The 8,042-nt window shown below is 42.3% G+C and overlaps 1 long non-coding RNA gene across 1 annotated transcript; it reads right to left on the bottom strand.

Annotated features, from left to right (window-relative positions):
- Positions 1-1,622: 1,622 nt before the first annotated feature.
- On the bottom strand, positions 1,623-6,674 carry LOC126481574 (uncharacterized). Its single transcript, XR_007587593.1, has 2 exons — positions 6,550-6,674; positions 1,623-1,952 (listed from the first exon to the last, which is right to left on the bottom strand). It is a non-coding gene; the product is annotated as an uncharacterized LOC126481574 (long non-coding RNA).
- Positions 6,675-8,042: the final 1,368 nt, after the last annotated feature.

Below are 8,042 nucleotides of genomic sequence, written 5' to 3'. Positions count from 1 at the left end.
GTTTCAAATTTTAATTTGCTGTCTGTGAGACATTTTGTATGAGTGGGTAAGTTGGCTGGTTATCAAAATTTTAGTTTCCGTGTAGTGGACCCATTCTGTGCTAAAGGGAGCCTTATTATGGATTAACAATTGTCATTTTACCTCCGGGTTACCTTAATCAAGTGCATTTTTGTTAATTTCGGACTGCACTGGATTATTTACAGCAAACTTCATGAGGGAATAAATATACTGTAAAGCAGTGGTCAGAATGACCAACCTTAATACATGTCTACAAGATGATCGTGAGTGAGCACCACATATTATGTTACAGCACGATTTTCCAGCATTGAAGACTTTCTTTGTTAAAGATGAGTAACTCCATACCATTATTCCATAGGATATATTGAATGAAAATATGCAACATGTGTCAATTTACTGATGTGTCATTGATCAAGATTTGCAATGATTCTAAAGGCAGATGTGTCTGAACTAAGTTACATTAGGACCTCCAAAACTCAAAGTGAGACCATTAGCAGAAAATCAACCAATAATAGTTTTGAGAACAATGTTTTGAGTGTCTTTCATTTCTGTATGTATGCTTAGATTGATCACGGTACTAGTGTCACCTGCAAAAAGAACAAATTCTTCTTGTTGTATATTAGACAGAAGATTGTTTACATACATGAGGAACATTCTCCCCAGTCAGTACAATGTCACTAGACTACATTGGTTCAATTTTCCGCTTTGTTTTGGTTAGATATGACTTAATCATTGCTTGGATATACCATCAATCCCACAACCGTTCAATTTATCTAGGAGAATCCTGTCATTCGCATCAAATATCAACTTTTGCTATTTCATTGTCTAATGCTTGTAAAATTTCGTGAGTGAACGTGTAAATGGCATTCCCAGTAGAGCAACTCTTCAAAAATACCAACTGTGATTTGCTGCGGATGTTATTGCTAAAGTGAGATGCTATTCTAGAATATATCACCTCATCAAAATTTTTTAGAGGATAATGTCAGCGCAGACATAGATTGGTACTTCTTGATATCTATCAACTTTCTTATCGATGAGTTTGACAGAGGCATATTTCGATCGCTATAATAATATTTTTTTGATGACTGGTACGTCTGAAAAAGATTTTCAGTTAGTACTTTTGGTATAATATCATTGGGATATCTCCAGAATGAGATTTTCACTCTGCAGCGGAGTGTGCGCTGATATGAAACTTCCTGGCAGAGTGAAAATCTCATTCTGTAAACATCCCCCAGGCTGTGGCTAAGCCATGGCTCCGCATTATCCTTTCTTTCAGAAGTGCTAGTTCTGCAAGGTTCGCAGGAGAGCTTCTGCAAAGTTTCGAAGGTAGGAGACGAGGTACTGGCAGATGTAAAGCTGTGAGGACGGGGCGTGAGTCGTGCTTGGGTAGCTCAGTTGCTAGAGCACTTGCCCGCGAAAGGCAAAGGTCCCGAGTTCGAGTCTCGGCCCGGCATCATTGGGATACATTAAAGTATTTGATGAACAGATTGCGTGGGCCATGAACAGTGACTTCAGGTATGGAGGAAAGAGAGAGGTTCAGTGACTCCATGTAAATTGGATCAAAAACGTATATTCAGCATGGAAGCTTTCGTAATAAGAGACAGTTTAAAAATACAATAATTTATTGTCAAGAAGGTACAGAGTACAGGCACCGCATTTGCTAATGCGATAATCTGAATATTTCAGGCAGGTAAGTCCGACTGCTGCAGCAGCGACACTCCTGGCACTCAGCCGTGGTGGGGGTAGTGCCCTCCATAGTGTGGCGGCCTGCCGTGGTAGCCGCCATGGTGCCCGTGGTGTGGTGGTCCTCCGTAGTGCGGTGGCGGTCCGTACCGGCCACCGTGGTGTCCAGCCACTGGTGCTGCTGCAGCCGCTGCCTCCGCCGGTGAAGGGTACACAGCCAACACCACCAGCAGCGCAGCGGCAAAGATCACCTGCAACACGTTTCCATGGTTCAAATGGCTCTAAGCACTGTGGGACTTTACTTCGGAGGTCATCAGTCCCCTACAACTTAGAACTACTTAAACCTAACTAACCTAAGGACATCACACACATCCATGGCCGAGGAAGGATTCGAAACTGCGACCGTAGCGGTCGCGCGGTTCCAGACTGTAGCGCCTAGAACCGTTCGGCCAGCCCGGCCAGCACACGTTTCTATGTTACCACCTGTCGGCGATTACACCGTATCTAAGCATTTACGTGACTGTCCGGTACTTGAATCTCGCTATGTTGTTGTAGTTTCCACATCAGAAATGTGTTACTGACCAGCTGTTGTTTACAGTACACAGACAGTGTTTTAAACATACCTTTTGTTTATACCCAAGTACTATCATGGAGAATTATTAGTGTACGTTTACAAATGCCTGTCTGGCTGCCTCCAAACATAAAGAAATGTGTAAATTCATAAATGAATCACCACCCCAAATTTTGTTACGAAAATTCATTTATTTCCAATATCGGTTGCGTTCATTGAACATCGACAAGTGCCGAGTGCCTGACAACTTGTGGAGAGCTTCATGACATACCAAAGCAGTTTCAATAACCAAAAGCACTTGCCACTTATTCAGTTCAAAGAACACGTCACTCCTGTTGCTTTAGAAAGCGGCGGGCAATATTCTAAGAAGGCACAACCCAGTTTCTTGAAGACTGACGCTTAATTTCAGAAACTGTTAAACAGAATTACCTTAAATACGATCATGTGACTTACACGTAAATGTGATACGTAGTTCTGAAACAGCACGAAAGTCACATTTGTTCGACAAACGGAGAAATTAAAAGAGCAATTTGTGGTTGGTGTCTCTGAAAAACAACTGTAGATATTTTTAAGGAATCCTCATTGCCGCTCAACTAGAAAGCTGTCGTGCGTAGCAATTGTGTATGTCTTCAACGGAGAGTCAGATCTTAAATACATACTACTCCATGCTTACCGGGAGGGAAGAGAGACGCTGGTCTTTATGCTCAGTGGAAACAGCATTGATATTTATTTCTTTCGAGATTAGGGAATCGAAGAGGCTAATCCTGGCACCCAGATCAGGTGACTGGTGTTATCAATATAACGTGTGGTTCACAAGTATACGTAAGTATCAAGAATAACGAATTTCACAACTAACTTAACTTACACAATATTCCACTCTCTACCCACACACGCATTCCTGGGGATGTGCATTGCTCTAACCTGGTAGAGTAACTACATATCAACACAGAATTAAAACTGTAGTGCCATTTGCTAAAAATCTGAGATTAACGAATGCAAACATGTACATGAAATATAAAACAAAATTCTGTGGTACACATTCAAACCACAAATGTTCCCTTATACGGTTCAGTAATGAAGTCGAAACATTTGTCATCAGATAACGTCATTTTCACTACAGGGGTAATCGTCATTATAGATGGCAGAAACAAATCGTTACTTGATTGTGTGTTTATATTTGGTGTCAGGAGTCTCTCAGAAAGGTTAACACTGTAAATATTTTCGCAAAAATGTCTCTGCTGAGTGTAGTAGGTAAGAATGACAAGTAAGAGGGCTATTCGGAAATTAAAGTCCGATCAGTCTCGGAAGGGAAACCACAGTGAAAATCAGAAATGTTTTATTTACAACAGTCACCTACACCTTTCAGCTACTTCTCTACACAGTCGCCGCTCCGTCTCAGACAAATAGCGTAGAATTGTACCAAGTTTCCAATACCCTCGTCATAGAAGGCAGCCATCCGTACTTTATGGCAGGTCTCTACGCTGATCTGCACCTTGTTGTCTATGCCAAAATGTTGACTTCATACTCAGCGGTTCAAGTGAACAGAGATGAAAATCAGAGGGAGCCAAGTCCGAGGTGTATGGTGGTTGGTCAAACACTTCCCATCGAAAACGCTACAAGAGCTTCCTCGTCGCTCCTGCGGTGTGTGTGGCCGAGAATTTGCGTGAGGAAGGAAATGCATAACAGTTATGTTTTGTGGGTTGCATGAAATCAGACGAAATCTCTCACAGGCACCCATACTTGGAGCGAGACACTATTTTCCAGTCATCCTTATGTGCTCTCTGTGCCCTCTGAAAAGAGTAGTGTGGTATAATCGAAGGGCATACTAGGGACACTGCCCAACATATCTATGCGAAGTTTCATCTGATTTTCATTGTGGTTTTCATTTCGCGGCTGACTAGACCTTGCTTTCCAAACAGCCTTCGTATATCCTGGCAGACTGATTTTTAATAGGTGTGCACCCTTTAAGTTGTCCCAAATGGATTTCAGTACTGCACAACAAATATTAACAGAGGCGGCTGCAGAGGAAGTGTCCTTCTCACTGCGCAGAGACAACCCTGTATATCGAAGACGTAATTAAAAAAATAAAAGTTTCATAAGTGCATTTAAAGTTTACAGTGAAAAGTATCAATGGTAACAAAAGGACTAGCATGGAAAACTGAGCACACATTGTCAAAATGAGTCTATTAGTGCCACAAATAAGCCATAACTTGAAGACGAAATTTCTAAGAACGTACGTCTGGAGTACAGAAATGTAAGTAGGTGAATAATGGGCCGTGGGACAACCGAGTACCGAAGTGTCTGAGATGTGAGGATACAAGGGTAGAAGGAGAATTGGAATAAACGAGAGAATAGTAATGGAGAAGCAGTACTCTGGATCGAAAACGGAAAATGGAATGGTACTCATACCTACAATATTTTTAGCTAAAGTTAAATAACCTACATCACGTTTAGCATAACTGTTTGATCTGACAATCCTACACATCTTTTATTTAAACGTAATTTGTAGCAGTGTTCAAAAAGCTTAGTTGTATTCAGAAATACGAGTCACACAACGAAAAATAACAAAATGCTCTATGTAAAAGCCTGAAACTGAAATTTCAGTTCGACAAATAACTGACAGAAAAGTATCGGACGATTATTAACCGCTAAACGATGTACCGCAGCAACCCAAAAAAAGGTTTGAATCGAGGGCAATAGATTATTTCACAGAATAAAAGAAATGTCAGGAGAAATATTCAGCGTCAACGTGGCGTCTGACTAATGGAAAGGAAATAAAATTAAACAGACTGTAATTAGACAATGTGATTTGTCTTTCCTTTGTGCTGTGAAACACCACTGATAGTTATTCATGGTGGTTGTGCCGGACGTTGCTGAAGTAGAGGCTGCAAGTTCGAGGAATTTGTGAATACTGTCACTGCGTATACATACAAACTGAAAGTCAAATAATGAAAGCGTATTGTTGTCAGACTTCCTTGAAAACTTGCCAATAAAACACATGGGAATGTCATGGAAAGAAATTCATTCAAATAATGACCACAACTGTAATGTATTTTTGATTACTGCTCAGGAAGACAGATCTGAAGATATCAGCATAGAGAAGCACAACAATATTTAATGTTATCAACAACTTAAAATTGGAACGATTGCATACTAAATATTATGGGGAAGGTGAACCGAAAACAACGTTTTATTGGTAGAACTCTTAGAAGTTGCAAAAAACCTAATAAAGATGTTGCCTACATTACGCTTTTTCGCCTCTTCTCTAGTATTTTTCCGCAGACACTATTGGCGCAGGGCACTGGAAAAGTTCAAACAAGTGTAGTTCGTTTCGTATCGTCATGAAATATGAGAGAGAGTGTCACAAATATGATAAGCATTGAGGTGGCATTTACTTTTCATGAAATCTTTTCATGAAGTTTCAGTATACAACTCTGTCCTCTGCAAGCGAAAATGTTTTGTTAAGTGTAATCTACGAAGGGAAGGATTACTATATGGTTAAAGTGAAAAATATCAGATCGGTCACGAAAAGATTCAGTTGCTCATTTTTCTCACTTGCCATTCGAGAGTGCAATGGTAGCGTTTTTCCACATCTACACTCCGCAAGCCACCTTACGGTGTGTGGTGGAGGGTACTGTGCGTACCACTGTCGTTTCGCCCTTTTCCCGTTCTTGTAGCATGAAATGCTTGGAAAGAACCATTGCTTGTAAGCCTCCGAGTGTATCCGAGTTTCTCTAATTTTATCTTTATGGCCCTTACGCGAAATATAGCCAGGAGGAAGGACTGTATTGGTTGACTCTTCTAGCAACTCACGCTCTCGGACCATATCGCGATCAGAACGGTTCTCTTGCGCTGTCCGCCACTAGAGTTGGCTAAAAATCTCCGTGACGCTTTGGAGCTTACTAAACGATCCTCTAATAAAACCTACGCGCATCACTACTTCCTCTGTCAGTCATATCTGGCATGAATCACAAGCTGACGAGCAATATTCAAGCACAGTCTAAAAGCTGTACTATGGACTTTCAGTCAAACACAAGTGTGAAATTCAGGTAGTCATATAGATGTAGACGTAGATTCAGAAGGGATAGTATGCTAGGCCAAGCAACAACAACGAAAACACATGAATATTTCGATCGTAGCAGTGTCCTTTGCTATGAAACCAGAATGATTATCAATTAGGTAGCATTTAGAAATAGATTTTAGAAGTTCAGATTTAGTACAATGATGTTCTTAGGTTTTCTGTGTTGCCTGTAGATACACGTATGATGAAAACTTACCAGGGACGTCTTCATAGTGCAGCAGTTAGTTGGAAGCAGAGCGATCGCAACTGTGTGGCCCTTGTGGAGGACGCGTGTCTTTTATACTGCGACGAGATTCGTAAGGCGAGGCCAGCAACCGGCTCACGTCCCAAAATTCTTCTGGGCCGTCGCGAATCCTTTGTACGCGGTGAAAGTGGCAAAGCAGTGCCAACGTCACCCGGCTCTCCCAACGTCATGCTCGGGACCGGCCGTTGACCTAGAGAATTCCCGGGGATTCACCGACACCTACGGTCGCGCACCATGACGTGTGCTGGCCCCTGACACTGTTATTGACGGGGCACTCCCAGTGCTGTCGCACGGCTCTCCTGGATGTCGCGTGCATCAGGGGAAGCCTCGAGTAACCCCCTTGTACGACGTGAGAATCTTCAGACCTCGTTAGTGCATACGATAATATAAGAAATACTTTTGATTTCCGAATGTCAAGCTCTGTTTCTGTTATCTCGAACTGACCGGTTTCGGGCAGTGTTGCTCATCTTCAGGTCATTTCTCATAGTTACAGAGTAACCACTCTTAACGGGCATCATCAGTTTCTCTGCCGTATACTAATACATGTCACTAAATTACAGAGAAATTAATGTTCAATTAAGACCTGTTGCCTCATAGCTACGAGAAATGATCTGAAGATGAGCGACTCAGGCCGAAACTGGTCAGTTCGAGATAATAGGACAGCGATTGACAGGTGTTTCTTCTTCAAATAAGCATCGTGGATAATTCATCGCAGACAATGATACCGAGTTCTTATAAAAATATCACGTAGTGGAACTGATCGCACTTAACGACAGAAAATGACTTACCATGCAAGCCCAATTAAAAATCCGTGCCATTATTGTTACCAGGTTTCCTAATTCCTAAGTACAAGGTGTTTTGAAAGGATTTACCGCATTGCACAAGACTGTACTTTCTACACGAGTGTAACTGGAAAATTCCGGTAAAATTTTAACTTGCGCACAGAAAAACTACTACATCTGCTTCTACATGACTATTCTTCACTCACACGTAATTTCTTGGCGCAGGTTTCATAGAAGCACTGTCGGACTATTTCTAGACCGTTCCACTCTCGTAAAGGACATTGGGAAATTGTACAACTACACTCCTGGAAATGGAAGAAAGAACACATTGACACCATACCTGCTCCGGACACTGCGAGAGGGCTGTACAAGCAATCATCACACGCACGGCAAAGCGGACACACCAGGAACCGCGGTGTTGGCCGTCGAATGGCGCTAGCTGCGCAGCATTTGTGCACCGCCGCCGTCAGTGTCAGCCAGTTTGCCGTGGCATACGGAGCTCCATCGCAGTCTTTAACACTGGTAGCATGCCGCGACAGGGTGGACGTGAACCGTATGTGCAGTTGACGGACTTTGAGCGAGGGCGTATAGTGGGCATGCGGGAGGCCGGATGGACGTACCGCCGAATTGCTCAACACATGGGGCGTGAGGTCTCCACAGTAC

Source organism: Schistocerca serialis, chromosome 5, assembly GCF_023864345.2.
Source record: "Schistocerca serialis cubense isolate TAMUIC-IGC-003099 chromosome 5, iqSchSeri2.2, whole genome shotgun sequence".
NCBI classification, from domain to species: Eukaryota; Metazoa; Arthropoda; class Insecta; order Orthoptera; family Acrididae; genus Schistocerca; species Schistocerca serialis.
Note: the sequence above shows the minus strand (reverse complement) of the source record. Positions and strands in the feature narration are given on the sequence as shown.